At 27.6% G+C, this 16069-nt stretch overlaps 1 protein-coding gene across 1 annotated transcript in view; it reads left to right on the forward strand.

The window, feature by feature from the left end:
• Positions 1 to 16069, forward strand: part of LOC129963973 (protein O-mannosyl-transferase Tmtc3-like) — a 334865-nt gene that overhangs the window by 82107 nt on the left and 236689 nt on the right. The window contains exon 2 of the mRNA XM_056078611.1: positions 14439 to 14477. The gene's annotated coding sequence lies outside the window, so the exon portion shown is untranslated. The remainder of the gene's footprint in view (positions 1 to 14438; positions 14478 to 16069) is intronic.

Below are 16069 nucleotides of genomic sequence, written 5' to 3' on the forward strand. Positions count from 1 at the left end.
CTTTTTGTAAGAATTTTGAATTCTTCCATTTTTACAAATTTTAAAAGCTTTCGTGAGAATTCATCTGCTTTTCTTTAGTATATTTATTGAAATTCCAAAGTTTGTATGTATATCTGGTAGTTTTAATTCTGATATACTTAGTGCACTTTAGCTAGAAAGAGATCTTTTCACCATGTATCTTTCAAAATCAACCGTTTATCCGAAATTTTCAATTCATTTCATTTTTTTATTTATTTTTATTTACATCCTTTCAAAGTGAGAACTAATAAGATTTCGATATCAGACACCCATCGCCAAAGGCAGGAAATAACTATTCTGATTTCAAATTTCGTTGCAAAATAAGTTGAAAATACTTCCATTTTGTTGTTTGGTTATTTTAAATTGTATGTTATTGTATCTGCCTGATAGAAAATAAAAAGTAGTTACGATTAAAATTTCTTTAGGCTATGTGAATGATACTGTAAAATTGGATATACTTACAATAAAATAACTTCTTTTTTCATCATGATTTCTTTAAACCTCCCGTCATTGAATTAAAAGAGATTTGCAGGAAACCATGTTGTTTCTTAGTAAGATTACACAAACGTATATTTTTATATATATAAAGTAAATATGATTAATGTATTCAGCAGTAAAAATAAAATGTAAGCTGTGAAATTCAGGGATTAAAAGGGGCTTGTAATCTGATTGCGCCTAGTATCATAAATACCATACAAAAACCGAGCTTAATAGAGAATTAAATTAATATACTGTTCGTCAATACTGATAATGCAGATTTTGCTATTAAATTCAGGGAATATAATTTATATCATTTTTAACAATTTCATAGTCAAGAGTATTACTCTTCAAATTAAAAAAAATAGTTTGTAATTTCTAAATATTTAATATTTTTGGAGGGTGGTTTACATATGATTATCAAAAAAATATAGAAATTCTTTATGGCATTATTTTACAGGATATTATTTTCAATCAAAAACTTCACGTCCAAAACTTCATTTGAACTAGAAAGAAAACTATCAAATAAAATTTCAGTGGTTAAAATCAGTTTGTTTTGTAATTCTGTTTATAATTTCGAAACGAAATTTGCAAATAATTATTACAAATTTTCAATCAAAAATTATTGTGAAATAAAAATTTACAAGATTTTTATAAAGAATTAAGTGTGTTAAGTATAATTAACTTTTAGGTTATGAAAATACTGAAAAAAAATTTTTACGAAAGAAAGAGAATTTAATTTGTGAGATGAATGATCCGAATATTTGATAATACTTGCAAGAATGAATTGTAAAACACATCTAACATCAAAAACGAAAAATATATAATCAAAATATAGTTTTTCAGGCACTCTTTTATGTGTGTGCTGCAAAATGTAGAAAACATTTCTTATCAAAATTTCTAAGAATAAAAACGAATGATAACGCAAGTCTAAATATAAAAAGATTTAATTTTCTTGATAGCATTTCTTTCAGTTTCTCTCAACTTTACAATTTTGTTTTGAGCACTATATTTTTGATAAATATTTGCTTCTACATTTTAGTGCGCTATGTTGTAAAAAAATATCTTTTTTTTTCTTCTATTCTTAGATTTTGATACACTCCAATATCCATTCTTATAATTATTACGGGATAATGCAACCATTCCTCTCAAAAATTTATAATCCAGATGACGCCTGTCGTTCGGAATCACAATTTCATTGAAATCTATAAGTTAAGTGATAATTATATTCAGAAAATATTAATATATAATTTCTTTGAGAATACAAAACGGAACAAATTTCAAAAACAGTCGTTAGAGAAAACAAATAAAAAAAAACGAATAAAAAAAAAACCTTTAAAAGAACGTGAAATTTATGAGCATGGAAAAGTGTCATCATATAAAATATTATTAAAGAATATACCATAGCTTTTTTTATTTCGAAATAATTAAAATACATGAACTGTTACTTTCAGAATTTAAGTGCCTGTCAAATAAATTTTATGCATGTTAATCATTCAAATAAAACAAGATACAGCATTTCAAAATGAATCGAATTATTCCTTGAGAAATGTAGCTAAAATATATAATATATTATTTCTTTGAGAATGCAAGACTGAACCCATTTCAAAAACAGGCGTCCAGAAAACAAATAAAAAAAAAATTACGAATAAAGAAAAACTTTTAAAAGAACGTGAAATTTATGAGCATGAAAAAGTGTCATCATATGAAATCTTATAAAAGAATGTACCGTATTTTCTTTCTTTCTTTTTTTTTTCGAAGTGATAAAAATACGTGAACTGTTACTTTCAGAATTTAAGTGCCTGTCAAATAAATTTATACATGTTAATCATTCAAATAAAACAAGATACAGCATTTCAAAATAAATCGAATTATTCCTTGAGCAATGTAGCTAAAATATGTTTCAAAAATAAAAAAAGAATGAAATTTCTCCGATGCTTCCTAAATCGCTAAGTTTTTAACTCAAACTTCTCCAATCTTTTCCATTGTTCAAAGACAAGAATTTACTAAGCCTCTGTGCCAAAGATACTTTTTTCCCGCGCTTCCGCGTAATCATTCGTCTTGGAACATAATTCAATTTACGACATAGTCAAAGGATTATTTTCTACTAGTGGACGTGAAAAAGTATTTCTATGATGAGAAGGCTTTGTGATTTGTAAGGTGATTCATCATCCTGTTGTATGGCCTGTCATCGAAACTTCTGGTTCGTAAATAACTGCAGAATGCCGAACCGCTTTTTTTTTTTTTTTTTTTTTTCTTCTTCGGAGTGGTGGCAATGTGGAAAGTAACATATATTGGAAAGGAACCGATAAGGCCTACTGTTATCTAAGTTTCTTAATCATCATTATGAGATAGCTAATGTCCAGCAATTGCATGATAACATTTGTTTAGTGTATTTTGAGTTACTAAATTAGATTACGTTGCGTTTTTTCTGTGGTTTACCATTTTTCTAAACCAATTATGCCTATTTTTTCCTTTTGAGTTTATGCTGAAAATTAATTGGCTAGTTGATTGTGAGAGAAAGAGTATATAGTACAAATTTCATGCGTGTGTCAGTTTTTATATCATAGAAACCTTGACAAAATAATAAAGTGTAGAGATATGAAATTCGCACTTTGAATTTATTCTCAATTCCTTTTTTAGACCAGCTGGTATTTTAAATATCGAGAATAATTGTTTCTCTTTACTTCATTTTTTTCAAAATGTAAGAAAAGGAATCGAAATTTAGATAATATAATTTGACTTTCAGATTCATTATGCAGAAAGTAAGCAGAATCTTTTTTTTATTTAGTTTTTACAAATTAAAGAAAATAAAAAAGATGAGGAAAGACTATTTTTGAATTTTAATGTATCAATGACATGTTTTCTCCAAAAATAAATGTATTTCAAAAATCATCAAGATTCAGGTAAATAAAATTGCAAGAAGAAAGCACTTGTATGATTAATATACATTTTTTAAGTGCTGTAAATATCAAATAAATGTTATAAAGATTTCAATAATTATCTTGAAAAATGTCATTAACACTCTTGCTTTTAAATTAATTAAAATGTCGAAAAATTGGTTTAAAACTTATTCTGTTTTTCAAGGTATATCTGTGGTAAATATATTTGGTACAAAATGTATTTAATAGCTAAATATCAAACTGTCTGACATGTAGAGCATCGATTCAGACATCAGACATATAGACACAAATATTCGCTTACATCATCTTCTGAATATCGCTTATTTATAAAATTCCTTTTATTTCTTTGTATTGGAATTAAAATTCTCAAAAAATGAAGTAATATTTTAAAAAACGTTGTATTTTTTAAAAAATAATTTATGTATATTCTAATTAAATATACAAGAGGTGTTCAAATGAAAAGATACGAGCCGTCGTATCAACGCAACCGTGAACATATTTATCTATGATACTATGGGAGAACGTAGCGAGACATCTAGTGATGCGATTGGAGTCTCCGTCGTAATCGGAGCATGCGTGGGCGTCCGCATGCGCAGGAGAGATCAGGGACTCTTATAAAGAGCTCTGTCCAATTGACGTGGCAGTACATGTGAAGGCAGGATGGCGTTCATATTGCAACCATTAACTCCGATGTGTACTATGAGACACTCCAAAGACTACGTAGGTTCATTAAGAACAATTGACCGGGGCTACTCACGAAGGGTGTGGTTCTGCTCAATGATAACGCGTGTAGACACGTCTCCAAGTCCGCACACGCAGAGCTGACCAAGTTCAAGTGAGAACAGCTCGACTATCCACCCTACATCTCGAACATGTTGCCTTGCGATTTTCATGTATTTGGCCCGTAAAACCATCTGAAAGGGAAGCGCTTCAACTCGGACGGCGAACTCCAGGACGCTGTGGAGGACTGAGTCTCGTCACAGCCACTGAAATTCTGGGAACAAGAAATCTTTCGGCTGTTTAATCAATGGGAACGTTGTGCTCAGACCTATGGTGCATACTTTGAATTAAGTCTTCATTTATACCCATAGTGTTGTTTTGTACATTTTCGTTTGACCACCAATTGCATTTTCAAGATGTCTGTTTCTGAAGGAGTTTTGAAAATTCTAATATTTTTCAAAAAAAATTTTAAAAATTCTCAAAATTTTGAAATGATTCAATAAAAATCTGTTTTGTGATTTTTTTAATTTAAAATTTATTCATTTATTAAATTAATTTGAAACTTTTATTCATTCACTAAAAATTTTTTACTTTGAAAGTGTTGTAAAATTGCTTTATACAATAAAATACGCAGAAGTTATCCATAAACAGTTTGATACAATTTTGTTTAACTTGAATGAATGATGATTTGAAATTAAAAAAGATATAGTAATAATTATCTGCTATCCAAGAGCAATTTGATAATTATCGCCCTAACGATCGGAACTGTAGAGTATTTGAACCGGTTTTATTTCTCGTCATGTATGTCCTACCTACATGGTAGCCACAATTTTAAGATAACATTTGAATCTCATAAACTTTATCATATTAAAAGAAACTAAAAATTTTCACAAGTAACTGAACATCATTATATCAAAAAAGGACTTTTTTTTTTTGATAAAATTGTTTGTTTGGACTTATCATAAGCAATGCCTATACCATTTCTTTTACTTATATTTATATATATATCTTGGCCGTTATTTTAAGATTTAAAGACAAGAGATTGAAAGAATTCAAATCTAAAACATTTAATAAATGCATATTTTTTATATGTATTACTTATAATCATAACAAGCATATCTAGATATTAATAACACCTATTATTCAACTCCCGACCAATAAGGATTTTCAAACAACCCAGAACGTTCAAATGAAGCAATCAATGCAGAACAGCATGGGCCTTTATTACCTGACTATGATAATTACTTTTTTTCTTTAAACAGAAAGAAAAAGGAAACATTCACCCCAGTGACATATGACCAATTCCTTCAATTATCAACCCTCACGCATGCGCAGTGCTACGGGAATGAAAGAAGCTGGCTTGACTCATAGCTAAAAATCGGTTCCACGGAAATTAATTGATGCAAATCTTCCAATTACGCAATGTGCCGCCATTTGCATACAATTAGGAGCGAGCTGCAGATACCCTATGCAAATGGGATTTCCTTTTCTACTGAAAGAGTGAATCCTGGAGAATTAACGGTACCGAAGAGTTCCTCGAATGGAAAACCTCGTTGTCATGTTAAAGGAAAAAGAATTTTACGACTCTAAAGCTGAAAAGACCCCGGGCACAAATGAAATCTTGAATTTCGAAAGTAGTTTTAAGGGAGGAGGGACGCGAAAAGATTTTCTTCTGCTTTCGAGACTTTTTTTTTTTCTTCCTTTTTCGCCCTTATTATACTAGCATTCATTTATAATTCTTAGTTTGGGAAAGAGGAATAGTAAATAATTTCACTCCAAAAGGGATTGTGTTAAGGCTATGTATAAATGTGTTTTCGCGAGTTTTTCTTAGTGACATGAATATGTTTTAGGAAGAATATTGAATATGAGATAAATATATTTAACTTCTTGTTTGTTTTCACTTACTTAATGTATGTGTTAACCCGTAAATGAAGACATCAATTGCCTCACGTGGGCAGAAACATGAGTCAAAATGATTCCAGTGTTGTTATTGTTATTTTCTTTTGTAAACAGAATTGGAATTTATTTTGGAAGCGCAAATACATTCTGGAAATCATGCGGTTACCAAAAACATTAAAAATAATAATATTAAAAATGTTAAATGTTATAATATTAAATGTTGGAAAGATGTTATAAGAAAAAAAAAAACCACACAATCTTTTAATGGTAATCTACTTTGTTTAGATATTACGGAATTACACTAATGTCAATAACTTTTAGAATTTAACAAACAAAAATGAAGAATACAGTATTTAAAAATATTATTTTAAGAATATTCATTTATTGTTTTTGCACTACTCGAATTATAAGCAGTTTCAGAGACACGGAGTCAATGATTGCATAAATAACAGCAAAAACTTCGAAAAATAATTAATGTTTTTGTACCTTTAAATTTAGTCTAAGTTATTAAATGCATACCAGATACTATGATTTTATCGAAAATTTTAACAAATTACGGAATTATGCAGATAAAAATAAATCTCTCTGGGGTTCTGTTTAACTCTTTGTATGTAGTCCTTTTAGATGAAGGCATGACGATAATGTCAATGGATAAAATATTTTAATTAAAAATAGAAAATTATGATTACTTAAAATATAAAAATCATAAATTCAAAATTTTGTCACAGTTCTGTTACCGTTTTGTGTGAGCGCATATGCTTGTTAACATTCTGTTACTGACCTTGATCTGTTTCCCATATTGCCAAGTATGGCATTTTTTTGCTCTACTCCATATTGGAATTTGGGACAAACAGCAAAAAATTTATTTGCTCAGCTGTCTAAATTTCCTCTAGTTCTGTTAAATATATAGCTCTTATACTAAGATCTTATACTCTTAGCTAAATATACTCTAGTTCTGTTAAATATATAGTTCTTATACTAAGCTCTTATACTCTTAGATAAATATACTCTAGTTCTGTTAAATATATAGTTCTTATACTAAGCTCTTATACTCTTAGATAAATATACTCCAGTTCTGTTAAATATATAGTTCTTATACTAAGCTATTATACTCTTAGTTCTTATACTCTTAGCTAAATATACTCTAGGTCTGTTAAATATATAGTTCTTATACTAAGCTCTTATACTCTTAGTTCTTATACTATTAGCTAAATATACTTTAGCTGTTTAAATATATAGTACTGCCACTCAGATATGAAGATTGAGCATATTTTTTTTTCTCTTCCTACTGGGCAACGAGGTCCAAAATTTGATACAAATCCATATTTTTAGTATCAACAAATCTATATTATTTTCCACAATGATGCTAGCAATACTATTAATAAACCAAAACAATATTAATTTAAAAAACATTCAAGGTGTACTTCCATGCTTAGAGATACATTGGACCTAGAGGTGCCAATATGGCAAAAAGTAATTTTTTTAGAGCACAGAAATAGAAGTTTTCTATTCAATTTTCTAGTATGTTTTCCTGTGTTTAATTGTATTGTATAGAGTTGAAGATTTAGTATACAATTTTGACCTCTTCTTATTACACGACGAAATTCAAAAATTTGATACATATCTATAATATTGGTGTCAAAAACAGTTACAAATTATGTTTACTCAAGGTTAAAAATATTATTAAAAAAAAAAAACTTATTTATAGTGCAGATAATTGGACTTAAAAATACCAATGTAACTTTGTCATTTTTTAGTTTGTCTTATTTTTTCTTTTTCAAATTGAACCGATTTTATATTAAAAGTTGATAATTATTTTGAATATTTTCCTTCACATTTTCGTAGGTTCAATATTTATTGAAACTGGATTGTATGTATATGTAAACATGATATTTCAAAAATTCAACTGCTTCTTGACATAGATGTGACCTTGATATTAAAATTGTCGCTCGGGTAAATTTCATTTTAATCATTCAACAGAAAGTCATCCAAAAGCACTGCCCGATTTTTTTTACTATACTACAGAACACAAAACGATGATATAAGAAGCACTAAAAATCAAAATCTGAGCACTCATGGCATTCAAGATATTGAGCATAGTCTTGCCCAAAGTCTACAATTTTTATACGGGGAAGAAAACTATCTTTAGTAAAGAGTTTACGCAAACGTTTAGGGGAAGCCGTTCTCGCTGGTTCTATATTTCTATTTCAACCAATGATATACAATAGAATTGAATTGTTTCTTCACATCTTTCTGAAATACGCGCATTTACAGCCAGCAAATTTATAACTATGTTCTCTTTCGAAACTAAATAAAATATGGAAACTATTTTATATAAAGTTCGTATACATATATTGTCATAAATTATGTATTCATCATTTCAGTTTAGATATCTTCAGTAAACAATGTTTATATTCCCATAGTATATAATATGGTAAAAGATACTCTTTAGATATGATACTCTTGAATACAATTTTTGCCTAAAAGATAAACGAAATTTATATAGAAAAAGCAGGAATATTCAAAACAGTATGAGTTTACTTTCGAAAAGTTTGGATCAAAGTAGTCTTTTGGTTCCTTTATCTTTTTTTAATGCTTTAAAAATACTATTTAAATAAATTTGAGTGCATTTTTCATTAAAATTGACATTTACAAAAAGTAAATTATATATTATTAAAAGTATTTTTTAAACGTTTTTCTTTTAAAGCCTATTTATTATGAAGTGTTGTAAAACTTCTTTCAAAGTATTCGAAAAATATGAATAAAAATCTTTAACGGAATGCGATTGGTTGTTTTTCATGTAATGTTCTTTTATACATATTACTGGTAAAAGAATTGAAATAATGTATAGTTTCTTTTAAGCGTATATTAATTAAAATAAGTATAACTAAAGAAATTTGATAAGTTTTTTTCAAACTTTGCAACTTTTTTCCCCAATGGTATTGTCATATTTTTATTTTTAAATTGAATTCAATTAATTAATTCGTAGAAATTCCTCTGAAAATGAAGTTTTTAAATTGATTCTATTTTTTTCTATGAATATCGCTTCTATTTATATTCCTTAGTTTTTATTTTTTGTATTTTTTTATTCAATCGATTAATTTAAGTTAATCGTTTTTAGACAATCAGTGCTGATTTTTCAATGATGTATGCCATTAAATTTCCTATTTGGAGTACCTAATTGTTCTAGCATTGAGAATATTGTAAAATATTGTAAAACAGTGTATTTTTACGTCATTGTTTATAATTTTTGTCTTTTTTTACTTGCTTTTAATTATTTAACGGATCTGTTTTTGTATTTAAAAGAAAAATGATCAATTGAAGCTACTCTTTAATAATTTATTAATAAAAGTTAGTTAACACTAACTAGATTTTTAGAGTTTATTAGACAGGAAAAATATTTTTGTTTACAATTTATTATTTATAATTTTGTGTCAATTAGGTTCTTCATTAAAAAAAGACTAGAATACATTTGCTATTTCAAGTTTAATTAAAAATATTTTTTTGGCTCTGCTAAATCTATTTATAAACATTTACAATCAGTATTTTAAACAAAATTGAAGAATTTCAGATTTCTTTGCTTACTTTTATTTGACATTTTTTTTCTAAGGCCATTCCATTTTTATACAATCCCACATCGATTAATTTTAGTTTCAATGCTTGCGGATGCAGCCAATTGGCAGAAGTATTTATTGAAAAAAAAAAGTGCTCCGAAGTTGGATTTTAGATCATGAAAGATTTTTTTTAGATCGAAATTGCATTTTCAATATTGATAAGTTGCAAAACAATGAAACATCTGTTTGCAAAATCCCGTAGAAAGGCAACCACAAGCGTTATTCGATTCTAAGACTTATCGTTTTTATAAGGGAACGCTTATCCACTGATTACAAGCAGCTATGCTAAAATATTTGCAAATTTATTACTGTGTTATAATAAAGCATCGTGAATGCTTCATTTAAAATATTAAATATCAATTACGAAATTCTATAAATATTTTACCAACTTTTAAAAGCATTTAGCATTATTGATATGCGATTTTATATTGCCTGAAAATATATTTGATTGTAATGACAATATATTTTTAAAATTACCGAGTTTCCCAAATGGAGAATAGCTGAAAAAAGAATGCGCATTAGAATTATTTCTGCAATACATTTTCAGCTGCAATAATATTTGAAATTGAGTTAAAAAAAACCGAAAAAAAACAACCTTGAGACAATATTTAGTAAAAAAAAGACTAATTGCGAGGTAATCTATCGTTATTATTGTTAGCCAGGTGTCTTTACAATATTGTTAATAGCATGCAAGGACATGTATTTTAGATAATGTTAGAAAGTACGGAGAAAACCGTTTACGCTAGTTGAATATATTATTGTAGTAAAAGAACATTTGCTGCGAACTATGAAGGTATTTCCCGTCGAAAAAATATTGAGTGTAGTATATCGCAGTAGATGGTGAATTAATAAATATTTACGAATAATTTGTTGCTCTGATGTTTCCTTATAACAATCATAGAAAAATAAAACACGATAAATTGAACGAATTTAATATCCTTGAACTTTTCTTTATATAATGTGTTACAAATTACGATAATGTCCTAGTAATAGATAGTAATGTATAGTGTTAAAAATAAATTAAATCAATTCGATGGTTTCAATCAATGCCTGTTATCAGTTAATATCACTGAAAACCATTATGAAGGAACCATGAAGCATCTAGAATAATTATGTCCAATCCCTGTATACATTGAATTTCTTTCGAGAACTGAAACAAAGTATTTACAATAATTATTGTGCGCCAAATATAAAGATTCTTTAATTAACTAATTATTGCTCGTAATCACAATGTTTAAATAAACAATCAGCATTTAATTTCGCTTTCAAATATTCTTTGAAGATGCCAACTGATATCGATTTTGCTATCGCTTTTATCAACAACCGCATCGATTTCAGATTTGACTAAATTAGCGAAACAGATATCAAATTAATTCCGTTTTAAGAACAAAGCATCTGAGAAGCTAAATTGAAAATCAGTTCATCGCTAAGCCTAATTTTAAGGAAAACAATTGTCGAACATTCGGATGTCTTCCAAGCGTTTCAGAACGTGCTCATCCTTTGGTAAAAACTCTTTCTTTATCATCAGGTATCAATGCCCGAAGGCTTTCCAGTCAGAAGATGTCTAAAGTGTTAAAAAACTTCATTCTTGCTTCTTTCTAATAAAACTGGCAAAGAATGTCGGAAAAAAGTCTTCGTAACAATATCGGTGTGTCAGCCACTTTTTGTACGTCATCTTTTACTTTGGAACTAAAAGTCTGCCAAAGGCATATGATGCAGGCAACAAAGTTTCTGGAAAACCAATGAAATTGCACATATTGTCCATCTGGAATGTCACTGTTCTGCTGTTCTTCAGAAACAATTTCTAATCTTAGATTGATTTGAACATTCGGCAATTGCGATAAAGCACGATCTGTATGTAGAGATGAGCCATCTTTGAGGAATGCCTTACTGATAATTTACTGATTATTATTAGCAAACTGAAAGTTTAATTTTTTAAAGCGATATTTTGTTTTTGTATGGCTATTATCTCATTGGAAAATAATTAAAACTAATTCAAAAAATGAATGGAATTGACGTCATTATTGAAAATATAACCTAAGAGATTAAAAAATGCGATTCAGATTTTGGCATTGTTTTATATTTTACATGATGTTGTAATTGTAGAATTAGGAATTGTAATTCTTTGTTTTTATAATTTTGCTTTCTTACTATTTTATTATTACCATTTAATGTATAGGATGTTTCATTCATGATTAATATTCAGACCTAATTTTCTTCCCATAGTGTCTCATGATTAAAATAAATTTCCCTAAATTACATAACAAACTGAAGGAAAAAAAAACCCATAATAATTTCGTTATTTGGGAATTTCACAGCTTTTATTGCAAACAAGAGATAAGATTTTATATATAATTGGAGATTTTGTATTATTTTATAAACCATCAGTTTTCTTATTGTATGATCAAATATCTGTAACAAAGACAAATTTTTATTTATATTTTTTTAGTAATTTACTAATATTGAATTATTCTCCATTTTGTGGGGTATTATGAGAGTCGGGTATCGCATTTTGGTAATTATGGTTAGTAATTTGGTATCGGGTTATTTGGTAACACATGACATAGCTTTGACGAGTTGGTAAAACTTGGGATTTCAGAGAGACAAGTGCATTTACTCAGAGAAAGAAAACACTATTCTAAGCAGAATTCTGATCGCAAAAAAATAACAGCATGCATTTAAATAATTTTCGGTTGACTTTTTTTCTTTTTTCTTTTGATATATTTTCGAACACGTGTTAAATTATGAGAGTTAATCTCTAGCTGAGATATCTGACAAATTTTGATTCACGCACAATTTATCAACATAGACTCATCTGTTATAAAGGAATTCTTATGTCATTTCCATCAATTATATCCTAGTTTGTTGTTAATTTTTGAAGAATTTGCATTTCTGATGCGGATCATTATGCGTTCTATCATATGAGTCCACTAATCTATTATTTAGGAAATAATTCTAAAAGGATTTACAATTTTAATGCAAATGTGTGAAGAGCAAATTAAGGTGTACGTACACACTAGAAGATTTTTTTTTAACTTTAAAAATCCAGTTTTTTCTCAGTAGGTCATTAATATATGTTTAAATTCATTTCAGTGAGAAAAAACCACATTGCACTAATTATTAATATATTAATTAATATTTAATGAGCTAATTAGCCTATTTTTTGAAACATGATAAATTCTAATTAGTACATAAACACAATTCTAGTTGGAAATGATGCCTAATATTAGTCTTCATGTTGTCTGCCTGAATCAAGTTATAAAAAATATAGTTTTTTTAACAATTTTTTCATCAACGATGAATAAAAAAAGCGGGATTTTTTCTGCCATTTTAACTTTTAAATAGCTATTAAAAATTTATTTCTATGAATCTAACTTTGTCTGAGACACAACAAATCCGCTATTTCATACAGATTATTTTGATATATCAATAACTGTATTTGGTTCATTTCTTGTTGAGTTATGATTCTTTGAATGAAGCAACATAGTGGAAAAATATTCTTCATAAAATGAGTTTAAAAAAACCGTTACTAGAGTTTTTAATGAAAGCACCTCAAGAAAAATAATTATAACTCTAGAAATATTTCGAATATTGACAACATCTTAATATTGTTTGGAAGATAAAGGATCAGAGAACATTATTAAGCAATTAAAAAACATTCGATATTTTGAACGATTTTCGAAGTTTCAAGTGTGTACATACACCTTAATAAATACAATCAATGTAAAGCAGAATAGAGTGCTTGTGTTAATGGAAACAAATGATCTTTCACAATCTTGAATAATGATTCTGTGTAAACAGTTCAATCAATTTTCATTGCTCAATGAACAATGAGTTCAATAATGTATACGGATCATGCAAATTATCTTATATTAAAAAAAGTCGTAATGCGGCCAACCAAACTTTGACTTTGTAGAATACATAGCATTACACTTTGTATCATGCCAGCCAATTCTCAAATAAAAATGTTATTCAATTGTTACTTCAGGCCTAAACTGGATTGAATACATTTTTAAGGAATTTAAGACTAAATTTCGAAATAAACAAAGTCAACAAGTAAATACCTTCATAAAATAAAACTTTTGCAAGAACAAGAGTTTAAATTCTGTTCTGATCTCGAATTATACAAAAGCTATTTAGAAACAATTTCTATAGAATTTATTTTGTTTTATTCCCGTGTTCGTGATTGGAATAAAGAAGGAAAATCTTCGAATCCCTGGAAATGCGTGTTTTCGATTTATTCGTAAGATTAAATTGAACTAAAAACCCTTGCATTTGCTTAAGCTTAAAGCTAGAAAATTCCATTTTTAATCTCGGGCATGCTGATTCAACCTTTTATCGTTCAGCTTCATTTTTCAGATAATTTTTCTTTTTAAAATAAAACTAAACTTGAGAGTAAATGGTTGCCATAAAGCACATTATGCATCAAGATTCAATATTTTATTTAATGCTATACGCATGTATTAAATAAGTTGGTTTTATTCTTTTTTAAGGAAAAATTATTTAATATCGCATTATGGTGCATCATTTCTTCTTTAAGTTGAAATTTTTTTGTAAGTATTCATCAAGATCAAATGGAAGTTCTAAAATTAAACTTGCTTCTTATTTTTAATAGAAAATGTAGTACTTAGCTAGAAACATAACCACGTGTATTGAATTTTACGTCATGTATTTAATGGTAAAACGTTATTGGGCAATTATTTAAAGTTTTGATTGAATTTTATGTCATGTATTTACTGGCAAAATAGTTATTATGCAATTATTTAATGTTTTGTTCCAAATTCTCATTTTAGTTCTTTTTTTCCAGGTGGTGATACATTCTGTTATCTTTGTTAATAGTATATAGGTAAGTAACATGCAATTTCAATACTGAATCTACAATTTATAATATATTTTATATTTTTAATGATATACATTTAACCCCTGCTACAATTTTTTAAAACCACGTATTGTTTAAATTGTCCCCTGATTGAACCATATCATTTCAAGTTAAATGAATCCAAATTAATACACGCTAAGCTATACATCCACCATTTTTGAAAAGCCGATAAAAAGTATAAATATAATAAATTTATCACTTTGCAATTAAACACAATTCAATCCAACAGTGCAGCTAGTTTTATTTTTGAATTAAATTTTTATATATCCCAGCCCTGATTGATATTCAGGGAATCTGAATGATTACACCTCTTATTAACGCTTATCGTGGCAAGATTGCTTTTTTGAAGAAAAGCAAAAAGAAAAAAAAATGTATATACATTTTGTATATACATTTTTGTATATACATTTTTGTATACAAAATGTATGCAAAAAAAAGCAGCTATACATTTTGTATAGTATACCTCATTTTCTATAGCTTCTGATTTTGTATAGTATACCTCATTTTGTATAGCATCTGATTTTGTATAGTATACCATACATACAAGTTTATAAAAATTATTTTATAGTGGTAGTACATTTTTATAAACTTGTATGTATGGTATACTATACAAAATGAACATTAAGGTTAAGATGAGTTGATACAAAGCGATTCTCTTCTTCATATATGAGGCATTTGATTTTACCGATTGGAAAGGTTCGGGGATTTAAAAAAAAAAAATCTGAATTCAGAATTTGGAAACCTTTCTCAACTGAATTGAAACCCCCCCATTGAATCACTGAATTGAGGTTAAATTTAAAAATTATTTACTAAAAAGAAATCTTTGCTTTGCTTCGCTTCTTACATAATTTTATTTATTAAGTTCAACTGGTTTCATGTTTATAAAGATGAAGGGTTTTGTATTGTAAATTATTGACCATTTACACATATGTTTTCAATGATAATGCAGTATTTTACTATTTTCGTAACTGTCAGATAACCTATTCATATGGTTAAATATTTCTTTTTAACTTTATAGTGAATTAAAAGAAAATTCATTTCATGATCCCATACTCCTTGTAATAATGAATTGGTAAATAAAAAGTGAGGTGGAGTAGAAAATAATTATAATGAAAATTCTACATTTATATCAAAAATAAAATCGTGTTTTTAAAAACAGCTTTTTGAGGATTTTATCTACGTTTACAAAATCCTAACACTGATTTAATATGAGATTACATCATCGAATTCCTACCTCTTTATTAAAATAATTAAAAAAACGATTATTCTGGCAGCCGATTCCATATTTAAAAAGCGGTGACTCATTCTTTTAACTATATAGAAAATAACGAAATTTGTTTAGAAATTCAAAAATATATTTCTGCTTTATTATCTAGGAAAGTAATGCAGAAATTTAATTTCTTTCTAGCATAAAGGCCTTTTTTTATAACTTTATCATTCATCAAAGACTCTCAACATTAAATTATTATTTTTTATATTAAATAATTATTTCAGTATTAGATTTTTCAGCATAGATTATTGAAACAGTATAAATTCTTATTTAATTACCTTTCATCTTA

The sequence above is a fragment of the Argiope bruennichi genome, chromosome 3, assembly GCF_947563725.1.
Source record: "Argiope bruennichi chromosome 3, qqArgBrue1.1, whole genome shotgun sequence".
In the NCBI taxonomy this organism is placed as follows: Eukaryota; Metazoa; Arthropoda; class Arachnida; order Araneae; family Araneidae; genus Argiope; species Argiope bruennichi.